Genomic DNA, 13,140 nt, shown 5'->3' with positions numbered 1-13,140 from the left:
TCACCTCGTGGGGCATCAATGATCATGAGGAAGGTGAGGGATCAGCCCAGACCTACAGGGCATGACCTGGTCAATGACCTGAAGAGTGCTGGGACCACAGTCTCAAAGAAAACCATTAGTAACACACTACGCCGTCATGGATTAAAATCCTGCAGCGCACGCAAGGTCCCCCTGCTCAAGCCAGCGCATTTCCAGGCCCGTCTGAAGTTTGCCAATGACCATCTGGATGATCCAGAGGAGGAATGGGAGAAGGTCATGTGGTCTGATGAGACAAAAATAGAGCTTTTTGGTCTAAAATCCACTCGCCGTGTTTGGGGGAAGAAAAAGGATGAGTACAACCCCAAGAACACCATCCCAACCGTGAAGCATGGAGGTGGAAACATCATTCTTTGGGGATGCTTTTCTGCAAAGGGGACAGGACGACTGCACCGTATTGAGGGGAGGATGGATGAGGCCATGTATCACAAGATATTGGCCAACAACCTCCTTCCCTCAGTAAGAGCATTGAAGATGGGTCGTGGCTGGGTCTTCCAGCATGACTAAGACCCAAAACACACAGTCAGGGCAACTAAGGAGTGGCTCCGTAAGAAGCATCTCAAGGTCCTGGAGTGGCCTAGCCAGTCTCCAGACCTGAACCCAATAGAAAATCTTTGAAGGGAGCTGAAAGTCCGTATTGCCCAGCGACAGCCCCGAAACCTGAAGGACCTGGAGAAGGTCTGTATGGAGGAGTGGGCCAAAATCCCTGCTGCAGTGTGTGCAAACCTGGTCAAGAACTACAGGAAACACATGATCTCTGTAATTGCAAACAAAGGTTTCTGTACCAAATATTAAGTTCTGCTTTTCTGATGTATCAAATACTCATGTCATGCAATAAAATGAAAATTAATTAATTACTTAAAAATAATACAATGTGATTTTCTGGATTTTTGTTTTAGATTCCGTCTCTCACAGTTGAAGTGTACCTATGATAAAAATTACAGACCTCTACATGCTTTGTAAGTAGGAAAACCTGCAAAATTGGCAGTGTATCAAATACTTGTTCTCCCCACTGGATATATAAATATATATATGACCAATTCTGCTAATGAATGTCTACACAACCACCCAATTCAATGTTCTAGGCTAATTACTAATAAATTCATGAACATTTGCTCATCAAGAATTTGGAGTGGCAGGTGGTAGTCAGAGCATTGGACCAGTAACCGAAAGGTTGCTGGATTCAATCCTAGATCAGACAAGGTAAAAACATCTGTTGTTCTGCCCCTGAACGAGGCAGTTAACCCACTGTTCCCCGGTAAGCCATCATTGTAAATAAGAATTTGTACTTACTTGCCTTAAATAAAGGTTAAAAAAATAAAGAAATGTTTGCAGTCCAGCTAACATCACTGTGGCAAACCTTTGCTTCCAGCTATTGGATAAATCAATGAATCAATCAAATATATTTACAAAGCGCTTCGTACATCAGCTGATGTCACAACGTGCTGTACAGAAACCTAGCCTAAACCCAAAACAGTCAGCAATGCAGGTGTAGAAGCACGGTTGCTTGGAAAAACTCCCTAGAACCTAGGAAGAAACCTAGAGAGGAACCAGACTATGAGGGGTAGACAGTCCTCTTCTGGCTGTGCCGGATGGAGATTATAACAGAACATATACCCATATACATATACCTTTATACCCTGATGAAGACAGCTTGCCTGTCAAAACTTTGGACATTCAATTTTGCATCTGAGCTCCTAGAGTGTGCGGCTCTCCTTTATTTTCAAGTTTCTACTCCGCTAGCCAGCACCTCGCCTAAATAGGTGCACGTTTCTTTTTCTTCCGGGTGGAGATTATAACAAACATGGCCAAGATGTTCATGTCACGGCTGTCGTAAGAACGGGACCAAGGCGCAGCGGATGCTGAGTTCCACATATTTAATTTGAAGAGAAACATAAACAAAACAAAATCTATCAATAAACTAACAACTAAACGTGACTACGTGGTGCAAACACAGGTGGGAAAACAATTAGAGACAACAATTACAAGCTGCCTCTAATTGGGAATCATACAAAACACCAACATAGAAAATATAAACTAGAACACCACATAGAACTATTAAACTAGAATACCCCCTAGTCACGCCCTGACCTACTACACCATAGAGAAACAAGGGCACTGACCCCTGATCCGACGATGGCGCCGGGCTGAACGCCGTGCCTGAACTGGGAACCGGCGCAGAGGAGGGCTCTGGCACTGGAGCTGGGTTGGACGCCGTGCCTGGTTTGGGCCTCGGCTCGGAAGAAAGCTCCAGCCTTGGAGCTGGACTGGACACCGTACCCGGACTGGGCACCGGCGCAGAGGAAGGTTCCTGCCCTGGAGCTGGACTGGACTCCTTTCCTTGAAGCCTTGGACCGTGGATCGTCGCCGGAGGTTCCGGACCGTGAATGCGTGGAGCCGATTCAGGTTTCACCAGACTGCTAACTGGATCCTCTGGTCGAATGTTGAGCAGAACACACTTGCACAACATCGCTCTCTTCTCTCTCACTCTCTCCCAACTTCTCCATCACCTCCCTGACAATCTCTGGCCCTTCAGGGAGAGTGCAGGGAGCTGGCACAGGACGTAGCGTACTGGGAAGGCGCACTGGAGTCCAGATGTGTGGAGCTGGTACAGGTTTCACCAGACTGCTAACTGGATCCTCTGGTCGAATGTTGAGCAGAACACACTTGCACAACATCGCTCTCTTCTCTCTCACTCTCTCCCAACTTCTCCATCACCTCCCTGACAATCTCTGGCCCTTCAGGGAGAGTGCAGGGAGCTGGCACAGGACGTAGCGTACTGGGAAGGCGCACTGGAGTCCAGATGTGTGGAGCTGGTACAGGTTTCACCAGACTGCTAACTGGATCCTCTGGTCGAATGTTGAGCAGAACACACTTGCACAACATCGCTCTCTTCTCTCTCACTCTCTCCCAACTTCTCCATCACCTCCCTGACAATCTCTGGCCCTTCAGGGAGAGTGCAGGGAGCTGGCACAGGACGTACCGGACTGGGGACACGCACTTCAGGATGAGTGTGCTGCAGCATTCTCATTGCTACCACCTCTCTCCGGAATCTTTCATCAAATTTCTCCTCCGACTCCAACACAGGCTCTGGCACTCTCCACTGCTCGACCGCCAGCTCCATGTGTCCCCCCCCCCCCCCAAAAGAATCTTGGAGGTTCTTTGGCAGCGGACTGACGACACGCTTCTCATGGCGAGTGCGAGGAACCGGCACAGGACATCCTGGGTTGTGGAAGCGCACTGGAGATCTGGTGCGTGGAGCCGTCACATATGGCACCGGACTGAGGACCCGCTCTTCAGAACGCTTGCGCTGTCGCATATTCCTAGCAAACTCAATTCTCCGGTATCCTTCCTCACACTGTTCCATCGACTCCCATGCGGGCTCTGGCACTCACCTTGGGTCGACTGACCACTTCTCTATCGACTGCTCCATGTACTCTGGCTCTTCCCATGGCTCAGCTGGCCACCCCTTGTGCCACCCCTTGTGCCACCCCCCAAAAAATCTTGGGGTTGTCTTTGGGCTTTCTGTGGACGCGAACCCTGGTGTCGTCGCTGTCCTCCATTATTACCTTCCGTCTGCCGCCAAGGAAGGGTCTCGCATCCACCCATCACTTCTTCCCATGTCTAACACTCCTTTACCTCGTGGATACGCTGCTTGGTCCTCTTTTGGTGGGATATTCTGTCACGGCTGTCGTAAGAACGGGACCAAGGCGCAGCGGATGTTGAGTTCCAAATATTTAATTCAAAGAGAAACAAAACAAAATATATCAATAAACGAACAACTGAACATGACTACGTGGTGCACATGCACAAACACAAAACAATATCCCATAAACACAGGTGGGAAAAATAGCTACTTAGATATGATCCCCAATTAGAGACAACAATTACCAGCTGCCTCTAATTGGGAATCATACAAAACACCAACATTGAAAATATAAACTAGAACACCAGATAGAAATATTAAACAGGAATACCCCCTAGTCACACCCAGACCTACTACACTATAGAGAAACAAGGGCTCTCTATGGTCAGGGCTTGACAGTTCAAATGTTCATAGATGACCAGCAGGGTCAAGTAACAATCACAGTGGTTGTAGAGGGTGCAACAGGTCAGCACCTCAGGAGTAAATGTCAGTTGGCTTTTCATAGCCGATCATTCAAAGTATCTCGAAAGAACACACACTTTTAAACCTGTTCCAGAACAAATCATTCACCAAGTTCTCTCGTTTCTGAGAACTTATAATTCACCAAAAATTCTAACTGTCAAAATAATATGTTTACCAACAAATTGCTGACACCAAGACGCTACGGTAACATTTCTGTCGAAGACAATGAAGGTGAGCATATCATTTGCTACATTTGTATCATATGTAACATTAACACCATTTTGTAACATGTATATTGTATCCAAATATCGTACATTTGTTAATTCTTTGTAACATTTAACCTTCCAGCGAGGTCTGTCATCGAGCCAAACACTGCTAGCAACACCTCTAGGGCTGGTGGTGGTGAGCTGGTGATGCCGGCTATGAGCATATTCGGGAGAGAACAGGGTCGAATAAATAAATGTTCTGGCATGTTTTTCAAGAAGGTCTGTCTAAAGCAGGCTTTCAGAGTTGTGACAAATAACGTTTACACAGGGTCCACTGAGACAGAATCGTGCTGCACTTGCTGTGCCTGCATCTGCCCTTGCCATCAGGGACAGGAACCAAGTGCTGCCTCATCATGTAAGAATACACACACACTATATAGACAGGCTATACATGCATTAATGACTTGTTTTTTATTCCCTTACTGTGCCAACTAGATTCCCAGGTTGCATTGGGCCAACGGAGATGTTCGGGGAAAATCAAGGCCATGTTTCTCCGGAAACTCTGCTTGTTGAGGGTGTCACAATAAAAATGGTCAAAAAGTGGTTCATAAACTACAGTTATGATGTCATAATACAATTGACAATGCCTTTTTAATGCCTCAGAGTGATAGAATTCATACATTTATATGCACTGCTCAAAAAAATAAAGGGAACACTTAAACAACACAATGTAACTCCGAGTCAATCACACTTCTGTGAAATCAAACTGTCCACTTAGGAAGCAACACTGATTGGCAATACATTTTGCATGCTGTTCGAATAGACAACAGGTGGAAATTAAAGGCATTTAGCAAGACACCCCCAATAAAGGAGTGGTTCTGCAGGTGGGGACCACAGACCACTTCTCAGTTCCTATGCTTCCTGGCTGATGTTTTGGTCACTTTTGAATGCTGGCGGTGCTTTCACTCTAGTGGTAGCATGAGACGGAGTCTACAACCCACACAAGTGGCTCAGGTAGTGCAGCTCATCCAGGATGGCACATCAATGCGAGATGTGGCAAGAAGGTTTGCGGTGTCTGTCAGCGTAGTGTCCAGAGCATGGAGGTGCTACCAGGAGACAGGCCAGTACATCAGGAGACGTGGAGGAGGCCGTAGGAGGGCAACAACCCAGCAGCAGGACCGCTACCTCTGCCTTTGTGAAAGGAGGAGCAGGAGGAGCACTGCCAGAGCCCTGCAAAATGACCTCCAGCAGGCCACAAATGTGCATGTGTCTGCTCAAACGGTCAAAAACAGACTCCATGAGGGTGGTATGAGGGCCCGACGTCCACAGGTGGGGGTTGTGCTTACAGCCCAACACCGTGCAGGACATTTGGCATTTGCCAGAGAACACCAAGATTGGCAAATTCGCCACTGGCGCCCTGTGATCTTCACAGATGAAAGCAGGTTCACACTGAGCACATGACAGACGTGACAGTCTGGAGACGCCGTGGAGAACGTTCTGCTCCCTGCAACATCGTCCAGCATGACCGGTTTGGCGGTGGGTCAGTCATGGTGTGGGTGGCATTTCTTTGGGGGGCTGCACAGCCCTCCATGTGCACGCCAGAGGTAGCCTGACTGCCATTAGGTACCGAGATGAGATCCTCAGACCCCTTGTGAGACCATATGCTGGTGTGGTTGGCCCTGGGTTCCTGCTAATGCAAGACAATGCTAGACCTCATGTGGCTGGAGTGTGTCAGCAGTTCCTGCAAGATGAAGGCATTGATGCTATGGACTGGCCCGCCCGTTCCCCAGACTTGAATCCAATTGAGCACATCTGGGACATCATGTCTCGCTCCATCCACCAACGCCACGTTGCACCACAGACTGTCCAGGAGTTGGCGGATGCTTTAGTCCAGGTCTGGGAGGAGATCCCTCAGGAGACCATCCGCCACCTCATCAGGAGCATGCCCAGGCGTTGTAGGGAGGTCATACAGGCACGTGGAGGCCACGCACACTACTGAGCCTCATTTTGACTTGTTTTAAGGACATTACATCAAAGTTGGATCAGCCTGTAGTGTGGTTTTCCACCTTAATTTTGAGTGTGACTCCAAATCCAGACCTCCATGGGTTGATACATTTGATTTCCATTGATAATTTTTGTGTGATTTTGTTGTCAGCACATTCAACTATGTAAAGAAAAAAAGTATTTAATAAGAATATTTCATTCATTCAGATCTAGGATGTGTTATTTTAGTGTTCCCTTTATTTTTTTGAGCAGTGTATATATAAACATTTCCTGGTTATTATTGTGTTTGTTAGTTTGTTTGTATTGCCATTTCAAATACACTCTCTTCAAATATTGAACACAGAGGGCCATAAAGAAAATTGCAAGATCCTCAACAGATCAAGAACTTCAGAATCTGGCCTTCAAACACGCAGGGAGCTGTGGGAGTGCCACCAAGACATACAGTGCCTTCGGAAAGTACTCAGATCTCTTGACTTTTCCACATTATGTTACGTTACAGCCTTATTCTAAAATGGATTAAATAATTAAACATCTTCAGCAATTTATACACAATACCCCATAATAACAGAGTGAAAACAGGTTTTCAGAAATTGTTGCCTTATTTTACATACATGAATAGCTTATTTACATAAGTACTTAGACCCTTTGCTATGAGACAAAATTGAGCTCAGGTGCATCCGCTTTCCATTGATCATCCTTGAGAGGTTTCCACAACTTTATTGGAGTCCACCTGTGATAAATTAAATTGATTGGACATGATTTGGAAGGGTACACACCTGTCTATATAAGGTCCCACAGTTGGAATTGTCCGTAGAGCTCCGAGACAGGATTGTGTCGAGGCACAGATCTGGGTAAGGGTATTAAAAATGTCTGCATCATTGAAGTCCCCAAGAACACAGTGGCCTCTATTATTCTTAAATAGAAGAAGTTTGGAACCACCAAGACTCTTCCTAGAGCTGGCCGCCCGGACCAATGTGAGCAATCAGGGGGAGAAGGGCCTTGGTCAGGGAAGTGACCAAGAACTCAATGGTCACTCTGGTAGAGCTCCAGAGTTCCTCTGTGGAGATGGGAGAACCTTCCAGAAGGACAACCATCACTGCATCTCCCCAAAGTGGCCAGATGGAAGCCACTCTTCAGTAAAAGGCACATGAAGGCCAGCTTGGATTCTCTGGTCTGATGAAACCAAGATTGAACTCTTTAGCCTGAATGACAAGTGTCACGACTCGAGGAAACCTGGCACCATCCCTACGATGAAGCATGGTGGTGCCAGCATCATGCTGTGGGAATATTTTTCAGCGGCAGGGACTGGGAGACAAGTCAGGGTCGAGGCAAAGACGAACAGAGCAAAGTACAGAGAGATCCTTGATGAAAACCTGTTCCAGAGTGCTCAGGATCTCAGACTGGGGAGAAGGTTCACCTTCCAACAGAACAATGACCCTTAGCACACAGCCAAGACAATGCAGGAGTGGCTTCGGGACAAGTGTCTGAATGTCCATGAGTGGCTCAGCCAGAGCCCGGACTTGAAACCGATCGAACATCTCTGGCGAGACCAGAAAATAGCTGTGCAGCAACGCTCTCCATCCAACCTGACATCACTTGAGAGGATCTGGGAGAACTCCCCAAATACAGGTGTGCCAAGCTTGTAGCGTCATACCCAAGAAGAATCGCTGCCAAAGGTGCTTCAACAAAGTACTGAGGAAAGGGTCTGAATACTTATGTAAATGTGATTTTTCAGTTATTTTGTATATACATTTGAAAAAAACAATTTAATACATTTTAGAATAAGGCTATAACTTAACAAAATTTGGAAAATGTAAAGGGGTCTGAATACTTTCCGAAGGCACAGAATATGTTTGCAAGGCATAATTCCCTCACGAGCTACCTGCACCCTGAGAAGGTGGTATTTGAGGCTGTCCAACCAGAGAGAGACTCCTATGCAGCCTTCTGTTTTTCCCTTTGTTTGTCTCTCTTTCGCTCTCTTTGTTTTGGTTGATCAATAAACAATCTAATTCTAACCCAGTTGTTTGCATTTTTTTAATAAAATGTTTTATGAAAAAATATGTTCGATTAATTATATTTCTTGAATGAAAATAAAATAATATATGGATAAAAATGTGTTGTCTGGTTTCACATGGGATTTAAATACGGTAGTGTCTTGAGAAGTCCCATAGATTTGCTTTGCATGTCTTCATAACATGGCACAAAATGGAATGGAGAGTCTTGAGACCAGTGGCGGTCGGTGCCGTTTAAGACCAGGGAGGACGATATACTTTTTTCTAAGAATGGCCTTTTTTCTCTTACATTGAACTGGGTGAATGGAATGTAACATTGATAGGTTTAAGCTACTATATGATACTCAAATTTTCCCTATACCCATCATGAGGTTGCCTTAACCTAGCCCATGAATGAAAGTGTCAACCTGAGGTCGAGAGAATTTGTAGTAATCAAGGTGACAGACAGTGACACATATAATATTGCCATGCACTCTCTTGCCTGCATCTAGCTGATCTAGGGTGTAATTATTTGTCCAAGAGTTGGAAACGAGAGTTTCTATTGGACAAATTTACATATGTTTATCGCCATTTCGATCAGTTTTTCAACAGAATCGGCAGAATGAATACACCCCTGATCACACAGCTTACATCGTTGTCACTATATTATCTAACGTCATAGACAACATAGCTAATAGAACTAACGGATTAGTAAACCCGCTATGATCATGCAGTACAGCGTACAGTAAGCAAGCAGTTTAGCAGCACCACGGGCAGGCCCCGGTGGCAAAAAAATGTATAAAACCAAAAGCTTACCTAGACTTGACTTGGATGAGTTCCAATGTTGGATAGCCATAGCCAGCTAGCTAACATAGCATCCATCTCTGCTTGGGCTGGGTTTTTGAGTAGGCTAAACTAGCTAGCTAAATTTTAAGATTTCTAAGAATGTGAAAGTGAATTAAAAAACAACAATATAGCTCGCTCTCTCTCGCTTCACCTTCATTTTTGAAGTAATGTATTTGGTCAAAACTGTTAAACTATTGTCTTTCGCTGTCTTTGAGTCAACTAATCACCACATTTTATACACTGCAGTGCTAGCTAGCTGTAGCTTATGCTTTCAGTACTAGATTTATTACCTGATCATTTGATTGGGTGGACAAAATGTCAGTTCTTGCTGCAATAGCTCTGATGGGTTGGAGGATGTCCTCCGGAAGCTGTCAAAATTATTGTGTAAGTCTATGAAAGGGGATAAGAACCATGAGCCTCCTAGATTTTGTGTTGAAGTCAATGTACACAGAGGAGGATGGAAACTAGCTGTCCTGCAGCTACACTATGGCGCTACCCTACAGAGTGCTGTTAAGGCTTCTGTAGACCATTGTAAAAGTGAGTTTTAATCAATGATTTGGTAACGTGAATATATTTAGTATAGTTTATCTAAAACATTTTTAGCTTTAATGTTGAACTATTTAATTTTTTTATGAAATTCCATGAGGAGGATGGTCCTCCCCTTCCTCCTCTGAGGACCTCCACTCCTTGAGACACAAGCCAAAATGTGTCTAAAGACGTCTTCAAAACAGGAATGTCTCAAGACGTCTTGAGACAAAGGTGATGACTGGGTATATCTGCACAACCATACATGCAGTAATATTTGTCACAACTATATAAACACAGGCAGGAGTATTTAACGCCGCCAGTAGAAGATGACGTTATAGTATATCACAGGCAGCATTTTTCAGAATTTGACTAACTGAACCAGGTTTTCCTCTAGGATTCTGCCTGTGTCAATAGCTCCATTTATTTTTATCCTGAAAAACTCCCTAGTCCTTGCCAATGACAAGCATACCCATAACATGATGCAGCCACCACCATGCTTGAACATATTAATATATGTACTTAGTGATGTGTTGTGTTGGATTTTCCCCAAATATAACACTTTGTAATCAGGACATAAAGTTAATTTCTTTGCCACATATTTTGCAGTATTACTTAAGTGCCTTATTGCAAACAGAATGCATGTTTTGGAATATTTGTATTTTATACAGGCTTCCTTTTCACTCTGTAATTGAGGGTAGTATTGTGGAGTAACTACAATGTTGTTGATTCATCTTCAGTTTTGTCACATCACAACCATTAAACTCTCTAACTGTTTTAAAATTATCATTGGCCTCATGGTGAAATCCCTGATCAGTTCCCTTCCTCTCCGGCTAATGATTTAGGAAGGATGGCTGTATCTTTGTAGTGACTGGGTGTACACCATCCATAGCTTAATTATTAACTTCACCATGCTCAAAAAGGATATTCAATGTCTGCTTTTATTCGCAAAGTTCATGCTGCACGTCTTTAAGCATCAGTAAGCAGAATTGTCATGCCAAGAGTGTGCAAAGCTGTCATCAAGGCAGAGGATGGCTACTTTGAAGAATCTCTAAAAAATATATATAATTTGATTTGTTTAGCACTTTTTTAGTCACTACATGATTTAATGTGTTATTTCATAGTTTTGATGTCTTCACTATTATTCTACAATGTAGGAAATGGTACAAATACAGAAAAATCCTTGAATGAGTAGGTGAGTCCAAACTTTTGACTGGTAATGTGTATATATGTACATATACTGTATTTACAGAACTTAACCCTTTTCACCTTTACTTAAGCTCTGGACTGTGTGTTTACGGAATTACAGTGATAATGAAGGTCGAGGAAAGGGTCAACATTTGGCTGACAAACCATGGCTGGACTGCCAGCGTTAAGATCAGTTCAATTGAAATGGTTGGCCAGTTGTAACTCCTCAAAATTGCATGGGGAATTAGAGATGGGAGCTTTGGTTGTGTGTGACGTTATACTGTATATATCTGCTTATAGACCAGTAAGCTGCACTTTTTTCACCCGTGTGATGTAACACTTTGTAGAGCTAGACCATGTAACACATGTCAAATTTAAAAACACATAATATGTATAGCATAGACACAGAAAGTACACTTGATGCCAGCGTGCAGGATGGCTACAGCAAGTGTATTCCGAAAGAGACAGACAGATGACCACAGAGTGATGTTGTGCCTCATCATATGAAATAGCTGTCAAAATGTGCTTGGATTTCTTAGAATCCGTCATTTGAAACCAAAAATACATGATACTCCCTGTTGACAAAGAGAGAAAAAAAACATGTATATTTATCTAAATATAAGCACTGCACCCAGCATGAAACTCTTCACATTAGCAACCCTTATTCAACTGCTCAGTGAAACCCATATAATGAGGTTTCTGTAGAAACCAAACATTTTCCCCATGGCATTGTATCAGAAATGACTCACACCACACCATAATTGTAGTTTGTAGTGCCATGCTGGTAGTCTGTATAGTCTTACTTCAAGTGGAGCTCCTTGGTCGGTGAACATAGTAGGGAGGAAGTAATCTTGTTGACAACAGGGAAAATGTAGCAACTTACACTTGATTCATGGCTATTGTTTGAAACTTCAAACTGCACCGAATGCTGTGCTGTAAGTAGCAATTGTCCTTCAGACTACACGTTAAGCAATGTCCTGACTCTTTGTGGTTACTAAAGATCCCCTGGTGCCTGGGGATTAGGGGTGATATGCAGGGCTGGGTGATATGTAGGGCTGGGCGATGTGGTTTAAAAAATAAAGTACCTTTTAAAAAAATTTTTTTTTTTTTTTTTTACTTAAATCTAAAATGTTCTCTCAAAATAAGCTTTATTGCACAATTAAAGGTCAATACACTGAACTTCAAACAGTCATCAAGAATCTAATGGATTCAGGGCATGTACAATTATACCTATGCTATATTTAAGCATTCCACAACCATTACATGTAATTGATCAAAATATTTTTTTTTTTTGCAGTAATCACTCATCTGGCTTTTAAACATTTCTATGAAAATGTTTATTTTTTGTTTTCAAATTTAACCAGAACCATGCTCATCAACATCCACTAATGATGAGCAAGCTTTTTTAGCAGGTGAATGGATTACAGAATATTAACACAGGTATAATAAACAATCTGTCAAGCACATGCCCACGTGCTAGTGAGTGGACAGCTGATCATTATATTTCAGGTCAAGCCAATTTAAATCTAGAGCTAGCAAACAAGAACAGTTGAACTGTTATGAACACGCAATTGCCTCTTCACTTTGTTTAGTGTTGAAATCAAGTGGCTTACCTGGATAATAAGATGCTTATTTCTCAGAATGAGAAATTATTTTCACACAAGCGATACGTTGTACCATAATGCCGTGCAACAACAGAAACGGAGCATTTTTCCATAACTAATGCTCATCGAGGGGATTCGATTAAGCTGGCCCTGGTGCTGGGTGCTTGTGCTGGGTTTGCACCGGGTCAGGCATGAGCCAGGTACCCTGTTCAGGCTGGCAGTGAAGTTGGCTCAAAACAAAAGGTAAAGCACATGGAGTAATGTGTCGGATCCTGTGATTTCACATGCAAAATGTACTGCTTTTGCTAAAAACACTTTGTCTGTCTTCCCAATGAAAGCTAACAGAAAACATGAACGATGCATTATGCTGCCTTGTTGAAATGAAGGGCCTAAGCCCTCATTGATACTCCCATTTTATTAGTGTCTGCTCTGCGCCAACTTTTGAGAGTTGAGAAATAACGACGGTATCGTTAGAAATATCAAGTTCTCCTCTATTACAGTAAATCTTTAAATATGTCTTGGTTTCCATGTGACCGATTCAGTTGGACCAAACCAGAAGTTTGGTTTGGAACTGGTTGCTGTCAGAGGGAGATTACTCACAAAACTACAACAATGATTTTGGGGATTCTCAC

Source organism: Oncorhynchus clarkii, chromosome 21 (genome assembly GCF_045791955.1).
Source record: "Oncorhynchus clarkii lewisi isolate Uvic-CL-2024 chromosome 21, UVic_Ocla_1.0, whole genome shotgun sequence".
Classification (NCBI taxonomy): domain Eukaryota; kingdom Metazoa; phylum Chordata; class Actinopteri; order Salmoniformes; family Salmonidae; genus Oncorhynchus; species Oncorhynchus clarkii.
This window is presented reverse-complemented; position numbering follows the sequence as displayed.